This window comes from Lepus europaeus, chromosome 1 (assembly GCF_033115175.1).
Source record: "Lepus europaeus isolate LE1 chromosome 1, mLepTim1.pri, whole genome shotgun sequence".
NCBI lineage: Eukaryota > Metazoa > Chordata > Mammalia > Lagomorpha > Leporidae > Lepus > Lepus europaeus.
This window is the reverse complement of record NC_084827.1, coordinates 176,620,059-176,638,349: the sequence shown is the minus strand read 5'-3', so window position 1 is coordinate 176,638,349 and position 18,291 is coordinate 176,620,059. Positions and strand designations below refer to the sequence as shown.

The 18,291-nt window shown below is 45.3% G+C and overlaps 1 protein-coding gene across 3 annotated transcripts in view; it reads right to left on the bottom strand.

Moving 5' to 3' along the window:
• Positions 1-18,291, bottom strand: part of DIS3L2 (DIS3 like 3'-5' exoribonuclease 2) — a 395,509-nt gene that overhangs the window by 252,052 nt on the left and 125,166 nt on the right. The window lies entirely within an intron of this gene.

Below are 18,291 nucleotides of genomic sequence, written 5' to 3'. Positions count from 1 at the left end.
TTTTCCAGATGCAAACCAACCTATGGAGGTAATCAACCCAGCAACGCCAGACTGGCACTCGGCTTTCCCATCCTTCTGACCTACATTTCATCTCCTCTCTCCCAAAGGCCCTGAGTACCAGAAGCTCCAAGCTTCCTAAGGGTCCCTCATGTAGGAGCAATTAGTAGGTTAGGGAATCAAAGAGTCAGCAAAGAATGTCACTGTGCTCCCAAGAGAAATCACAAGACTGCACGGTGAAAAGGAAAAGGAAAACGAAGTGTAAGAGTTTATAAAATGTTCTCATAATTCTTTTTTGAGGCCTGAAATTCAGCTCACAGACTGCTGTACATTACCCTAGCAGTAACAATGAAGCAGATAGGAGAAAGAACCCAGAAGTCCACCTGTGGAGTAAGTGTGTCTTGTGACACTCACATGGCCACTCTCTTTGCCATCTACAAGCACTATATTAAAATATACCAGGTGGGGCTGGCGCCGCGGCTCACTAGGCTAATCCTCCGCCTGCAGCGCTGGCACTCCAGGTTCTACTCCCAGTTGGGGCGCCAGATTTTGTCCCAGTTGCTCCTCTTTCAGTCCAGCTCTCTGCTGTGGCCCGGGAGTGCAGTGGAGGATGGCCCAAGGGCTTGGACCTTGCACCCACATGGGAGACCAGGAGGAAGCACCTGGCTCCTGGCTTCAAATACCAGGTAGTGGGCCGGCACTGTGACGCAGCACATTAGGCTGCCATCTGAAGCGCTGGAGTCCCATATGTGTGCCAGCTCAAGCTTTGGCTGCTCCACTTCCAACCCAGCTCCCTGCTAATGCACCTGAGAAGAGCAGAAGATAGCCCCAGTTCTTGGGCTCCGCATCCACGTGGAGACCTGGAAGATGCTGCAAGCTCCTGGTTTTGTCCTGGCCCAGCCCTAGCCATTGTGGCCATTTGGAGAGTGAACTAGTAGATAGAAGATCTCTCTCTCTCTGTCTCTCCATCTCTGTAACTCCACCTTTCAAATAAGTAAATCTCTCTCTCTCTCTCTCTCTCTCTCTCTCTCTCTCTCTCACACACACACACACACACACACACACACACACGCATACCAGGCAGAGTTGAGTAACTGAAAAAAACCATGACCCTCTATGTAAATCTGCTGATCTACATTAGCAAAAAGGACATCAGCAGGTTTTGTAGGTCCTAGAGGTTACTTGGAACATCATATCCTTTTTTTTTTTAAAGAGTTTTTATTTAGTTTATTTAGTATTTTTTCTTTGTTGTTGTTCTAGTACTATTGGTTGAACTCTGTAATTAACACACAATTATTCTTAGGTGTTTAAATTTTAACTGAAAAGTGATCCCTGTTAAATATAACAGTGGGAATAAGAGAGGGAGGAGATGTACAATTGGGGACATGCTCAATCGGACTTGCCCCAAATGGTGGAGTTAGAAATGTGCCAGGGGATTCCAATACAATCCCATCAAGGTGGCATGTACCAATGCCATCTCACTGGTCCAAGTAATCAATTTCAGTTCACAATTGATCACACTGATAGGTCTAACAGTCAAAGGGATCACACAAACAAGACTAGTGTCTGCTAATACTAACTGATAGAATCAAAAAGGGAGAGAACGATCCATCATGGGAAGCGGGAGACACAGCAGACTCATAGAATGGCAGATGTCCTAAATAGCACTCTGGCCTCAGAATCAGCCCTTAAGGCATTCAGATATGGCTGAAGAGCCCATGAGAGTATTTTAGGCATGGAAAGCCAAGTCACTCTGGAAAAAAAAAAAAAAAGAAGAAGAAGAAGAAGACCTAAATGAAAGATCTCTGCAAGTGAGATCCCAGTGGAAAGAACGGGGCCATCAAAGAAGGAGGTACCTTTCTCTGAAGGGAGGAGAGAACTTCCACTTTGACTATGACCCTGTCGGAATAAGATCAAAGTCGGTGAACTCAAAGGCTTCCATAGCCTTGGCAACTCATGACTAGAGACTAGGGAGATTACTGACGCCATAAACAAGAGCATCAAATTGTTAAGTCAACAACAGGAGTCACTGTGTACTTACTTCTCATGTAGGATCTGTCCTTAATGTGTTGTCCAATGTGAAGTAATGCTATAACTAGTACTGAAACAGTATTTTACACTTTGTGTTTCTGTGTGGGTGCAAACTGATGAAATCTTTACTTAATATATACTAAATCAATCTTCTGTATATAAAGATAATTGAAAATGAATCTTGATGTGAATGGAATGGGAGAGGGAGCGGGAGATGGGAGGGGTGCAAGTGGGAGGGAAATTATGGGGGGGGGGGGAGAGCCATTGTAATCCATAAACTGTACTTTGGAAATTTATATTTACTAAATAAAAAAAAAAGCCAATAAAAAAAAAGAAGTTTTGATTTTTTTTTTAAAGATTTGTTATTTATTTGAAAGAGTTATAAAGAGAAGCAGAGACAGAGAGAGAGGTCTTCCATCCGCTGGTTTACTCCCCAGATGGCCACAACAGCCAGAGCTGCGCCGATCCGAAGCTAGGAGCCAGGAGCCTCCTCCAGATCTTCCCATGTGGGTGCAGGGACTCAAGGACTTGGGCCATCCTCCACTGCCTTCCCAGGCCACAGCAGATCGGAAGAGGAGCAGCCGAGACTAGAACCGGCGCCCACATGGGATGCTGGCACTTCAGGCCAGGGCTTTAACCTGCTGAGGAACAGCACTGGCCCCCCTCCCTTTTTTTTAAGGTTTATTTTATTTAATTGAAATGTAGAGTTACAGACAAAATGAGTGAGAGACAGAGAGACCTTCCATCTGCTGGTTCACTCCCTAAATGGCCATAATGGCCAGTGCTGGGCCAAGCTAAAGCCAGAAGCCAGGAGCTTCATTTGGGTTTCCCACATGGGTGCTGGGGCCCAAGTACTTGGGCCATCCTCTGCAGTTTTCCAAGGCACATTAGCAGGGAGCAGGAGCAGAAATGGAGCAGCCGGGACTTGAACTGGCACCCAAGTGGGTTGCCAGTGTGGCAGGTGGCGGCTTAACCCATTATGCAACATTGCTGGCCCCCATCACAACCTTTTAAAAATCTATCTCCAAATAATGGAAGACAGCCCAAGTGCTTGGGCCCTTGCACCCATGTGGGAGACCTGGAAGAAGCTCCTGACTCTTGGCTTCAGATCAGCCCAGCTGTGGCCCTTTGGGGAGTTAACCAGCAAATGGAAGATCAACCTCTTTGTCTCTCCCTCTCTCTGTCTATAACTACCTCCCAAAGAAATAAAATCTTTTAAAAATAAAAAAATATTTCCAGATAAAAAAATCTATACCAAATTTAAACATATAATTAAAATTAAAATGACCATGTAATTGTATATATATATTAAAAATTATTTTGGGGGCCAGTGCTGTGGCATAGCAAGTAAAGCTGCTGCCTGCAGTGCAGGCATCCACATGAGTAATGGTTTGAGACCTGGCTGCTCTACTTCCCATCCAGCTCCCTGCTACGGCCTAGGAAAGCAGTGGAAGATGGCCCAGGTCCTTGGGACCCTGCACCTGCAAGAGAGACCCAGAAGAAGCTCCTGGATTTGGACTGGCCCAGTTGTGGCCACTGCAGCCATTTGAGGAGTGAACCAGTAGATGGAAGACCTCTCTCTCTCTCTCTCTCTCTCTGCCTCTGCCTCTGCCTGCCTCTCTGTCACTCTGCCTTTCAAATAAATAAATCTTTAAAAAAAAATTTATTAATTGGGGCCAGCGCTGTGGTGCAGCAGATAAAGCTGCCGCATGCAGTGCCGGCATCCCATATGGGCACCGGTTTGAGTCCCAACTGCTCCACTTCTGATCCAGCTCTCTGCTATGGCCTGGGAAAGCAGTGGAAGATGGCCCAAGTCCTTGGGCCCCCGTACCTGCATGGGAGGCCTGGAAGAAGCTCCTGGCTCCTGGCTTCAGATCAGCACAGCTCCAACCATTGTGGCGAACTGGGGAGTGAACCAGCAGATCAAAGACCTCTCTCTCTCTCTCTCTCTCTCTCTCTCTCTCTCTCTGCCTCTCCTCTCTGTGTAACTCTTTCAAAAAAAAAAAAAAACTTTAAAAATAAATAAATAACTCTTTCCCAAAATGTCTTAATGTCATAGGTTCCAATTAACATAACCATCCCTACACACCCACTCAAAATACTCACTCAGACACCCATTTAGAATACCTACTCAGAAACCAAAGTAAAATGTTACAGCAAAATTCACAGAGTTACTCAATAATATATCCCCAAATTTTTTAAAAAACTGACTTCAAGAAAACATATTAGGGGCAAGCACCATGGCTCATTTGGTTAATCCTCCACCTGCGGCACCGGCAACCCATATGGGCGCCGGGTTCTAGTCCTGGTTGCTCCTCTTCCAATCCAGCTCTCTGCTGTGGCCCGGGAGTACAGTGGAGGATGGCCCAAGTGCTTGGGCCCTGCACCCGCATGGGAGACCAAGAAGAAGCACCTGGCTCCTGACTTCAGATTGGTGCATCGCCAGCCGTGGCAGCCATTTGGGGAGTGAACCAACGGAATGAACACCTTTCTCTCTGTGTCTCTCTCTCACTGTCTATAATTCTACCTGTCAAATAAAAAAAAATTTAAAAAAAGAAAACATATTAACAAAGACTCTTGTAAACAATGGTCAATTTCTGTGAGCAAAATTGTGATGTTTAAGAAAAAACTTTTTAACTTTTATTTGAGAGGCAGAGAATTAGACAACTACCATCCACTAGCTCACTCCTCTAAATATCCTCAATAAAAAAACCAAGCCGAGGCAGAAGCCTAGAATTCACTCCAGGTCTCCTACGTGGATAGCACAACCCAGCCAGCTAAACCATCATCACTGCCTCTTTAAGAAAGCTGGAGCCAGGAGCCAAGCTGAGCATTGGACCCTGCCTGGCACTCTAACGTGGGACATGGGTGCCCTAACCCTAACCACTAGCCTAATAACTGCCCCAATACAATTTTTTTTCATTTATTAAACTTTTATTTAATGAATATAAATTTCCAAAGTACAGCTTATGGGTTACAATGGCTTCCCCCCTCCCATAACTTCCCTCCCGCCCGCAACCCTCCCCTTTCCCGCTCCCTCTCCCCTTCCATTCACATCAAGATTCATTTTCAATTCTCTTTATATACAGAAGATCAGTTTAGTATATATTAGGTAAAGATTTCAACAGTTTGCCCCATATAGCAACACAAAGTGAAAAAAATACCGTTGGAGTACTAGTTATAGCATTAAATAACAGTGTACAGCACATTAAAGACAGAGATCCTACATAATATTTTTTAAAAATTAATTAATTTTCTATGCCATTTCCAATTTAACACCAGGTTGTTTTTTTTCATTTCCAATTATCTTTATATACAGAAGATCAATTCAGTATATAATTAGTAAAGACCTCATCAGTTTGTACCCACACAGAAATACAAAGTATAAAAATACTGTTTCAGTACTAGTTATAGCATCACTGCACATTACACAGCACATTAAGGACAGATCCCACATGGGGTCTAAGTACACAGTGACTTCTGTTGCTGACTTAACAATTTGACACTCCTGTTCATGGCGTCAGTAATCTCCCTAGGCTCTATTCATGAGTTGTCAGGGCTATGGAAGCCTTTAGAGTTCGCTGACTTTGATCTTATTCCGATAGGGTCATAGTCAAAGTGGAAGTTCTCTCCTCCCTTCAGAGAAAGGTACCTCCTTCTTTGATGGCCCCGTTCTTTCCACTGGGATCTCACTCACAGAGATCTTTCATTTAGGTTTTGTTTGGTTTTTTTTTTTTTTTTTTTTTTTTTTTTTTTTCCCATGGTATCTTGGCTTTCCATGCCTAAAATACTCTCATGGGCTCTTCAGCCAGATCCGAATGCCTTAAGGGCTGATTCTGAGGCCAGAGTGTTGTTTAGGACATCGAGCCCACCCAGGGACGTAGTTGAGCTCTTTTATTTTCAAGAAATTCAGTTTTGGCAGCGCCGCTGGTGTAGTGGTATCACGCAAGATTCTCAATACAATTTTTTAAAAACTTGGTTCTCAACCTTTAAATATATTTAATGAAATTTTCTTTGAATTTTTGCTATGTCTTGACCCTTGTCAGATTCATTTGCTCATTCACTATTTCCATAAGAAGTTTCCTTTCCTTTGACAGTTTAAAAAAAAAAAATGTTCACCTGGCTAGGCCAGCCATCTCCAGAAAGATCCCCTCACTCCCTTCCTGTAAGAGCACATGTGAGTAAGACAACAGCTAAGCTATGTATTGATAAGAGACTGGAAGACCAGCTAAGCTATGTATTGATAAGAGACTGGAAGACCAGCTAAGCTATGTATTGGTAAGAGACTGGAAGACCAGCTAGCCTACTGCTTTCTTCTGCATTATCCCCTGCAAACTTTAGGGAGAGAGGGGTTGGGGGCAGGCGGTGAGGGAAAATCACTGATAAGCAGGTGAAATGCAGCCTCCAAGAAAAGCATTATGCTAAGGATCAGGCCTCTAGTTTCTATGATATACTTATTTCTGCCACTAGTGTTTCACTAAAGATTGAGTTCCCATAGTTCATTTAGAAAATATTACAAGGGAACCAGAATTCTGACTTTTGAAGGCTGAACTATCTCACTATGAAAGGTGTTCTTTCTATGTGTGTATGTATATGTATATGTGTATGTGCATGGGGGAGAGATACACATACACACATGTACATATAAAATGGTAAATCTATAATGACCTTGATTCTGCCTGCCTACCTATTAATAATTATGCTTTGGCTCATGAACACAAAGTTCAAGGAAAAGTCAATAGCAAGAGGGGATCAGTGGCAAGTGGTAACCAGAGCACAGCATGCTGAATTGTACATTCCATTTAAAAACCCCCCAGGGGGGGCTTTCGGCACAGCAGTTATGACAACATTTAGGGGCTGGCACTGTGGCACAGCAGTTTAAAGCCCCAGTCTGCAGCGCCAGCATCTCATGTGGGTGCCAGTTCAAGTCCCGGCTGCTCCACTTCCGACCCAGCTCCCTGTTAATGTGCCTGGTAAAGCAGTGGAAGATGGCCCAAGTCCTGAAGCCCCTGCACCCACATGGGAAACCAAAAGAAGCGCTTGGCTCCTGGCTTTGGGCATTCTCAGCTCTGAGCTTTGTGGGCATTTTGGGAGTGAACCAGCTCTCTCTGTCTCTACCTCTCTCTGTAACTGTGTCTTTCAAATAAATAAATTAAATATTTTTTAAAAAAAGACATCATTTAGGACACCCACATCCCTAGGATCAAGTCCCTGCTACACTCCTGATTTCAGCTTCCTGCTAATGCATACCCTGGTAAGAAGCAGGTGATATCTCAGGTAATTGGGGTCTCTGTCACCCACATGGGAGAATAGGATTGAGTTCTGGGTTCCTGGCTTTGGCCTGGCCCAACACACATATGTGCGCGCAGGTGTGTACTCGCTCTCTCTCTCTCTCTCAAATAAATACAACTTGTTAGAAACCAACCCAGTTCTGACTTAATGTTAATCTCCATAGAACAGCTTAACTACATTCAGGAATTACTTTTTTTTACACTAAATTCACTTTTGAGTTACTAAAGCAAAAAACTACTGTCAAAGGACAAAACGAGTAAATCAAGTCATTTAAAACCATGTAATTAAATAATAAATTAACATATTGAATTTTAAAAGTATTTTTACTCTATTTGATTATCCCAGGACACATAACAGGACACAAGGCATGGGGCAGAGGGCACATGGTACAGCAGGTAAGGTGTCATCAGGGTCACTGGCATCCCATACTGGAGTACCTGGATTTCAGTCCTGGCTCCACTCCAGATTCTAGCTTCCTGCTAATGCACACCCTGGGAGGCAGCAGGTGATGGCTCAAGAAGTTTGAGTCCATGTGGAAGACTTGGATTGAATTTCCTGCTCCAGGCTTTGGTCTGGCTCAGTCCTGGCTGTTATAGGCATCTGGGAGTGAATTAGCAGATGCGAGATCTAGATTGCTTTCTCTTTCTTTCTCCTTCCTTCCCTCCCATCCCCTCTGCCTTCCAAATAAATTAAATTTAAAAAATTCAAGTGCACAGGGAAAACAGACAATCGAGAGATCACAAGACACCAAACCTGGGACCTCCTGAACCATTCCAGGTCACCTATTGGCTGAGTCAGAATAACACAAGTGTGGAACAGGAAACAGACAAGGTGAACCTGGAGCATCTTGTCTCACTGGGAAAGCAAGGAAGCTACCCAAGGCCACCAGAGGCTTCTCCAACGGACTTAGCAACCATCATGAAGGGACACTATCTGGTCAGCCTTGAAGAATTCTAAGCATTTATCCAACCTTTTCTGTAAAAACTGTATCTCAGGATAACCAAGAGTTAGTTTCAGTCAACTAAATTGGGAAGGAATAAAACTTTCAGTATCACCATTTCTCCATCCCTACTGAAATAATGAATTCAAAAGATGACCATCAGTGGTGGCCAAAACCATGAAGTCATAAGGTGACAGGGAGGGAGTTTTATAATAGACCAGAGTAGAAATATTTGAACCCAATGAGCAATAGGAATATCATAAAGAGAACCAAAGTGCCTCTTGACTCACTATACTACCTGAGCATTTCCAATCCAAAGCTAGGACAGAATGTGCTAAAGTTTTAGGTTTGGGAGCATTTCAGATTTCAAACCAGGGACCAACCAGTACTGTGTATGCAAATATTCCCAAATCTGAAACACTCGAGTAATAGATATTCAACCTGTAACAGGAAGGTCAAGTCACTACCAATGAAGTGTTATCTTTTTCCTCAAAACAGAACCCCAACCTAGGAACTACAGGGAACAGAGGGAAATATTAAATAGTGCTATAGTGCTATACTCAATAAAATTCATAATGTGGGAAAAATGACACGACAAGTGACAGCTTTGCCAACAAATAAACTGCAAGGAAAATATGAGCGGGAGGAGAGGCGGGTAAACCTCTACCTTTAGAAACTGTCACGGAGGGACAGGCCTTTGGCCTACCTGTTAAGATGCCCACGTCCCGTCTCGGATTGTGTGGGTTCAACCCCCGGCTTTGGCTCCGGACTCCAGCTTCCTGCTAATGCAGACCCTGGGAGGCAGTGGGGATGGTTTAAATAACTGGGTTTCTGCTCCTCTGTGGAGACCTGGACCGAGCTCCTGGCCGCCAGCTTTGGCCAAGCCCAAGCACAGCTACTACAAGCATTTGGGGGAGTGAACTAGTGGGTTTTCTCTCCCTCTCTCTCTCTTCCTTCATCTCTCTACCTCTCAAACATACAAACAAATACTTATTTTTAAAAAACAATACTGGATCTCAAGCAAAGGCTATATGTGGGCTCTATTTGGATACTGATTCTAGCTTACCAACTGTGTTTTTAGGACAGAACAGGGGTGAGGCGTTTGGCTTAGTGGTTCAGATTCCTGGAGCCCACACCAGAACACCTGGGTTTAGTACCCACTTCCAGCTCCTGATCCTACCTTCCTGTTAGAACGAACCCTGGGCAGGTATCAGCGAGAGTTCAAGTAGTCAGGTTTCTGCCGTTCACACAGGAGACCTGGGCTGAGTTCCCAGTCCCAGTTTTGAGCCCTGGGCCACTCAAAGCATTTAGGAGAATTAACCAGAATATGAGATTCTCACCTTCTCTCTCTCGCTCTCTCTCTCTCTCTCTCTTTAATAAATTAGTAAATACCTTTTTCCTAAAAAATTAAAGAAGAAGAAGAAAGAACTAGAGAAATGTAAATACTGACTAGATAGTGAATGTCATTAATTGTGATGATGCTTCTTAAAAATCTCTAACTTTTGGAGATAATGGAAGCGATTAAGGATGAAATGATGGATCTATCTAGGTTCACTCCACAGGTGAGTCCACCCAGTCCCATGGCACTAACTCCAACGTGAACTGCCTAGCCTCCGTCTTTCCCCTCACTTGCAGACTTAAGTCCACTGCCCCCGACACCTTCATCTGTTGCCAGCTGGGTGTCCCAAACCACAGAACCCTGGGTTCTCACCGAACCTGCTCCTCAGCCAGCACTACATCTCTCAGTTCAAACTGCACCGTCAGCCCAGACTCCACACGCAATCCCTCAGAGAACCCACGGGCCCTTCCTTGAAATGGATCTTATGCCATTCCTTCATATTACCCAATCCAAGCAGCCTCCATCACCCTGCCGAGCTACTGCAGTAACTGAGCTCCTGATTTCCATGGGAACCAATGCAGCTGGATTAACCCTTCTGAAACACCAATCAGATCATGTTGCTCTCCCAACAGCTTCCCAAGCTCCTTCCCTGGCCATGCCACAAGGCCTTATCACGTCTGGTCATATCTAGCTTCCATCATCAGCTTCTGCTTCTGCAAATCATACCCCTATCTTAGAGAACTCCTTGCTATCCTAGAAGGCTAAGACCTTCTCTCATGGGGCCTCGTCCTCACCACCCCTTATCTGGAAGCTTCCTGCCTGCCTGTTCATAGGACTTGCCCCTCTTTCTGTTCAGAATTCTGCTCAAATATCCACTCCTCAAATGAGATTCCTTGACCACAAAAGATAGCCCCACCTGGCTGTCACTTCTCTGTGTAGCCTGCTTTATTTTTCATCATTGCATTCAACTACTATCTGAAAACACATTATCTATTTACTTTCTGCCTCCACAACTAAAGGTTTCATGAGCCAAGAGACTATTTTTTTTTTAATGTTTACATTGTCTTTTCATCTACTTGGAAGGCAGAACCAGCAAGAGACAGAGAAAGCTCCTTCATTTACTGGTTTACTCCCCAAATGCCCTCCCCGAACAGCAAGGGCTGGGCCAGGCTGAAGACCTGGAACTCCACCCAGGTCTCCCACCTGTGTGACAGGGGCACAAGCACTTGAGCCATCATCTGCTGCCTCCCAGGGCGCATTAGCAGGAAGCTGGACTGGAAGCAGGACAGTCAGGACTCAAACCGTACGGGATGTGGGTGTCACAAGGCAGCTTAACCCTCAGCACCACAATGTCTACCCCTATTTTATTCAATATACATTCTGAGAGTTGAGAACAAATAGCCACTCAAATACGTTTTGCCATTCAAATAGTTTCTGAAGGAATGAATGAAATGACAAGTAGGAAACAGTACATTCATAGTCTGATTTCCCAATAAACTCAATAAACTGCACACTCCATGGAGCAGCCACGGCTAGGCTTGATATGCAGTAGACACTTACATGTTTTGAATAAAGAACCAGAGATGGGGGCCAGCATTGTGGCACAGCAGGTAAAGCTCCCTATTACTTGCAATGCTAGCATCCCTTAGGGGCACCAGTTCATGTCCTGGATGCTCTAATTCCAATCCAGCTCCCTGCTGATGGCCTGAGAAAAGTAGCAGAAGATGGTCCAAGTATTTGAGCCCCTGCCACCCATGTGGGAGACTCAGATGAAGTTCTTGGCTCCTGGCTTCAGCCTGGCCCAGCTCTGGTCATTGTGGTCATTTGGGGAGTGAACCAGTGGATGGAAGATCTCTCTGTCTCTCCCTCTCTGTAACTCTGCCTTTCAAATAAATAAATCAATCTAAAAAATGCAAAACTTTAAAAAATAATACATGAGAAAATTAAATGTACTTTTAGTAAATAATATTTATGAGAAAATATGTAGGGAAATATATTTTAAACATACACAAAGAACAGAAAAAAAAAACATAAATTCAATTCCACTATAATTAATGCTTCCTTTTACCCTATGGACCATATGAGAAATTTTCAAAAATAAACTGTAGAAGTGCTCATATCCAGAATATATAAAGCACTATAGATAAATGTAAGACAATAATCCAATAGAAAAACGAGGAAAAGGCTTCAAGACACTTGAAGATGTCAAACAGCCAACAGACAGAGAGGGGTTCGCCTCCTTAGTCATCACAGAAACACAAACGGAAGTCACTCCCAGCGATCACTGCAAGCCCGCAGATGGGCAGGCACGGGAACTTCAAACGTTAGCAAGAATGCACAGCAACGCTCTGCTGGCCTGGGTGCGATGAGGCCCAGTCCCTGCAGAACAGATCAGGACTGTGAGGCCAGTGGAAAAGGGGTCCTCCGGACTCGAGCCTGGCTCGTTCGGCTCCACTGCTCTGCCTCCGTCCCCAAGCGCAGACTCAAACAAAGGGGGCTCACGAAGAGGAGTCAGTGACACAACGAGGCTTTACTGACAACTGTGAATACGGGAATCATAATAAACGCCAAGTTTCCTATTGTAACTTCTCACATTTGTTCTTCACGATCTTTTCTGTAGTTCTCTACACACGATGGGCCTGGGCCATGCACACGAGAATAACTACCCCCATCTCCTGGAGGAGCAAACAGGTTCAGACCATCTTACACTACTCAGTGGCAGAGCTGGGACCCACATACAGGTCTGGGCTCTGACGGCAGTGCTTAGTCCTGGCTGCTCTGCAGGAATCTCCTGCAGGAGCTGAAGACCTCAGTGCCACACTTGTACCTCCCGCTGCTGACATCCACTGCACACAGTGCCCTGCCTGGTGAGTTCGCAATCAAACGCGAGGTCCAGCTCCTCCGTGAGTGCTTCCTCCCTAACCTCCCTCTCTGCCTGCTTCCACACCACTGCTGGTCCCTGGCAATCCTCTCACTGTAGGGCCCCTCAAACAGGCTATCTGTCATCGATTTATTTGTATATTTCTTGATTCCACCAGACAGTAAAATATGTCACATTGATTTTTCTATTTCCCAGGCTCTCACAACGCTTGGTACATAAAACACACTGAATAAGTAGTGGTCCCTTTCCTCTTCTTCTGAAAAGGATGAGAAGACTTGAACCAGCTGTAAAAGAAGCATTTGCAATAAATAATAAGAAATGAATATGATAATTACCAAGCAGCTAAATCAAAATGTATGCCCACATGATGCTACATGATACTGCAGCGTTCTCCATTAATACAATGTGTCTGGAAACCAAGAAACAGTCAATAGTTATTTTATCAAAATGGAAACTTAACCATAAGGCACAAATATAAATAAATGCAAGTGTATAAAATTAGAAGACAGTAAAATGAATACATGTTTCTAAAATAACTCTAGGCCTCTTCATGTCTAAATTATAATTCTAGATTTCAATATAAGCTACACTGAAGCCAAAAAGTTCACTGTTCTCCAATCTGAAGAGCCTTGGCAAGGAAAGTCTCAAGAGTCCAGACAGCGAAGAGGAAGCCCAGATCTGACAACAACTGACAGGGCCACTTCTACATCCTTCCAGAACTGCACAGTGGCGCGCCCCTCAGAACAGGACGGGGGAAACATCTACACCGTGTAGCAAATCTCATCAACTGCAAACAGCAATTCACCCTCAGCGACATCGAGAGGAAGAACTGGTCTGATCTGCTTTAGACTTTCCTTTCCTTTCTTTGAAAATTAACATTCTTACTTCAAAATCAAGGAACAAACAGGAAAGTCTCTATAACGAAAAAAATTCCAGTAGATTCCTAAATAAAAATGTAACATTTCTAGTATGCTGCTTTACCCAAACTCCAAGCATGAAACATTTTACACTTTCCCTGTTTACTGATGTAGAAAAATCCTTCCTTGAATGCAAAGGCCAGCTGTGAAGAGGGTTAAAATTCTAAAGTCTTATACAAAGAGCAAGTCTGTATTAGCCCTGGAAACCCCTGTTTCAGCAAATAAACCCTAGTGCATTCCCCTCGGATGGGGGCTACTATCAGCTTGGCACAACAGAGCATCTCCTGGAATGGCAGACTGCTGTCCACAGGCCGTCCCGCTGAGAGGCGTTGGAGCCCAGCGTCCAGCGCAGGTTCTGTGCACAGGAGACGACGCCTGGCCCAGCCCGGCACCTGAGCCCCTCATTCATCACGAAAGCACCCCGTGAAGTCCAGCTAGGAGCTGCTCTGCGTTTCTCGGCTCCTCCGGCTGGCCTGAAGTGACAGCAATCACTTGCCACACATGTTTTAACAAACTTCCAAATCCCTTAATGGCACACTTGGGACAAAGTATAATACACTGTTCAGGAAATACCTTGGAGCCAAGAAAAGCAACTGCTATTCCACAGGGAGCTCTTGATGAGGCTTGCCAGTGAGCTCTTTCATTCTGAAATACGGCCACGGACAGTACCACCTTAAAGACGTGTGTACAGACATCCTCACGGGCACGTGTGTTTGGGGGAACTTTATTTGCCTAGGCAGCTCATCCTACAGTGCCTTTTATCTGGTAAGAAGAACAGAACAAACCATCTCCGTGCCTCCAGTTACCCAGGCCAAACCCCTGTGCTTCCCTTACCGACCGACTGAACACTTGCTTTCCCATCTCACCTCACCCGAGTACTGTCCTCTCTCCAGTACCCGCCCACATCCCACCCAGCAGCTCATCCTGTCAGCTCCGTCAGTGTTCCTCCACCTGGTTCAGTCTCGGTCTTCTCGCACGTACACACAGGCAGGAGCCTCCTGTGGGGTCTCAGTCTACCTCCAAAACAGTGGTCAGAGCAAGCCTACCGAATATAAGTCAAATGATGTCCACTCTCAGCTCCAACCCGCTGTGCCATTTTTACCTCAATCAGAGCTAAAGCCAAAATCCTAACTATGACACACAGGCCCTGCCTGGTCTGTATCCCTGCACCCCGCTCCCTCCAACCTCACCTCCCATGAGCCTCCACCTCAGACTCTTTGCTACTCTTTTGGCACAGTTGACACACACTGCTGCTTCCCAAGACGTCCACGTGACAGCTCCCTCACTTGGGCCGTCCTGTTTAAAATCCCAAACCCCCATCCCTCAAATTCATAATTCTCTTTCTTATTTATTTTCTCCTCAGCACTTATCACACTATTAAGCATGCTACATACAAATAGAGCACTGGATTTAATATCATTATGTCTTTTCCAGTAGAACACAAGCTCCATTAAGCAGGAGATGACTTTCCTGTTTGGTCACTGCTATACACCCAAAATGTAATACAGTACCTAACATACAGTAGGTGCTTCATACATATTTGTGAATAAATGAATACTGACAAAAGCCATAAAGTCAAAACACAGTAACAGAGTCCTCCACCCACCCAACCCCCTAAACACACAGAGACACAAATGTAATACAGTACCTGACATACAGTAGGTGCTTCATACATATTTGTGAATAAATGAATACTGACAAATGCCATAAAGTCAAAACACAGTAACAGAGTCCTCCACCCACCCAACCCCCTAAACACACAGAGACACAAATGTAATACAGTACCTGACATACAGTAGGTGCTTCATACATATTTGTGAATAAATGAATACTGACAAATGCCATAAAGTCAAAACACAATAACAGAGTCCTCCACCCACCCAACCCCCTAAACACACACAGACACAAATGGCACCATGCAGTACACAACACTAGCTAAAATTTTCAGCAGTCCACCTTTCCAACTCCCAACAGCCTCTTGCCTTTTCCATTGACCAAACAATGATACAGATTGCTGCTTACTTACAAAGTAGCTCTGTCCAAGCAACCCACCCTCAAGAGCAAGGTCCCAAAGTGCAAGAGCTCAGCAGATCACCTTCAGCCCTAGAAAAAGGACCCGCAACAGCCCCAAATTCAGAGCACAGGGTCATTTTACATCGCAGTAACGCTGGAGTGGTGTGGAACCTCCTGTGAGGTGCAAAGTTTGTTAGAAACACTCCCTCACTGGAACAGCACAGTAGTTTCTTAGTACCTAGGGTATTTCCTGCCCCCATCTTCAAACTGAAGACATGGAGAATTGTGCAAGGTACGTGGCTTGAGCAGCCACACAGCAGGCCTGGTGTCCTGCCCATCTGTCTTATACCATGCTGGTGCTACCGACCTCTGCTCTCTCTCGGGATGTCTGAAGGCTACATCACACTCGGAAACCCTACAGCAGTGACTCTCAGTGGGTGACAGGAGGCAACAGCAGTATGCAGAACATCTTCGCTTTAAAGGGCCCTCGTGAAGACGGGAGTGGTAAGACGGAGAACTAATCCCTTTACTTTCTTCTTCCTTCTTCCCTAAGCTCTGCGCAGCATCTCCTTGGCAAGTCCGCCTTAACGAACATCCTCCACCTCAACCCCAGAGTCCTGTCCCTCGGAGCAGTCCCCGCTCCCGTCCTCTTCCTCCCAACACCACTACCACTGTCTTTGAGAGCATTCAAGCTTAACGCCGCATCGGACCCTGTTCGCTGCAAACACACCAGTCACCAAATCCTTCCCTTGGCTTTCCGCGAGCCCTCTCACATCTCCACAAGTTCAGTGCCACCATCCTACACATCCTGAGAAGTAAAATCAGATGGCATCACCTCCCACTCGAGAACCTTCCTTGGACTTCTCTTTCCTGGAGAAGCTCCTTCTTCGCGCTTTGGCTTGCTACGTGAACCCGGTGACTGTGCCGTGTGCACTGACCTTCTGGACTCACTGTCATCGTGCCTGCCATTTCTCACCACCGCAGCCATTCACAGGCCATGGCAAACTCTCGTGGCTAAATCACACCAGCTCAAGGAGACGTTTCTAACAACCTGAGCACCAGGATCGCGCTCCATTCTACTCCTCTGAAATTGAGAAAGGAAAACCAAGCGACTCTCTCTCCGAACACGGTTTAAATGGGCTTTAACTATTTTAGGGGGAAAAAAAAGAGCACCTAGAGAAATGATCTGCTGTGTGCCAAGGAGCCTCCAGCACGCACACCAGGCTTGGACCAGAGGACGGCAGAGTGCAGGGGTCTGCAGGTCAGGCTCTAGGGCCTTTGACACCTGACACTGCTCCTAGGGGATCACAGGGTTTCTTTTCTTTTTTTTTTTTTTTAAGATCTATTTATTTATTTTAAAGTCAGAGTTACATAGAGAGAGAAGGAGACGTAGAGAAAGAGAGAGAGGTCTTTCATCTGCTGGTTCACTCCCCAATTGGCCGCAACGGCCAAAGCTGCACCAATCCGAAGCCAGGAGCCAGGAGTTTCTTCTGGGTCTCCCACGTGAGTGCAGGGGCCCAAGGACTTGGGCCACCCTCTACTGCTTTCCCAGGCCATAGCAGAGAGCTGGGTCGAAAGTGGAGCAGCCCAGACTTGAACCGGCGCCGATATGGGATGTTGGCACTGCAGGCGGCAGCTTTACCCACTACGCCACACTGCCGGCCTCCACAAGGCTTCAAACAGTTATGGGTGCCCGTCACATGCACCTCGCCCTCCTCTGCATGCCCCATGGCAACTAACTAACCACAGTGTCACTGCCGAGACCAGACTCCAGCTCCCTGGCACTGAGGAAGCTGGGAGCAGCCATGCTTCCACTTGGAGGAAACCGAACACAGCACGACCCAAGATTTATAGAATAATCTCAGGAGCAAAGCGATAAATATTTTTGATGCCAAAAACGAGCAGAGAGGTAGCAAAGAAAATTAGGAATTGGGTAGAATATATCATCAAGCTCTAAAGCTCAGGAACAAAGAAACAAATAAGAAAACTGGGACAGTTAAGCCCCATGGAAGAATTTCCAACAAAGGATTAGACCACTACTTTAACAGAGTTTATGGAAGGAAGAGATACTTATCGAGATTTAGAAAAACAATATATACATATACCTAGAACACAGGTGGGTTGCTCTTTCTTTAAATCTTAATCTTTACTGCATTTTTATTTAAGTCACTAAAACATACTCGATGTATTACGAATGCTGAAAGGGACAGAAAACCCAGCTTGAATAGGCTGTCTTGTTAAGTAACTTATCAGCTTACGTAACGGAGTCGATCTGACCAGTGAGTGCATGTGTGTGCACGCACACGTGTGTGTGTCTCAGCTCAGCTTCCTTCAACACGGGCTCCATTTCCAGCATGGTTCCTCTCACGGAGAAGGGTGAAGGACAAGAATGTCAGTTACTCCAAAGTGACATCCCATCCCCTTAGAGATGCCACTGAAAAACACACAAGTGCTAGCAGAGGTGCTCTGAAAGACGTCCCGGGATTAGGCCTGCTGGGCTGCTCCGGGCCACACACCCTCCCTGTATCCATCACAGTGCGGGAAGTGGACCAGACTGAACTCCCAGTATATGAGGGAAGGGAACAATTCTTCCACCTAATAAAAGACAACGCTGAAGTCTCCTCAGAACTGCTCATGGTAGCGTTCTTTGAAAGACGATTCTTTGTGTTTTTATTCATGGTAAAAGTCTCCTAATGCAATTTCCAACTACTTGCCTGAACCAATTATCCCCTTCTTACAATCAAGACACTTTTGGATGAAGAATCAAAGCAGGGATGTGACATTATTCTGGAAAGAAAATAACCTGAAATGTTTAAGTGCCTTGTCAAAATAAAGTTCATTTGTATTTGAAGTGTCTGTGTGTTCAGACACGGAGCTCCAC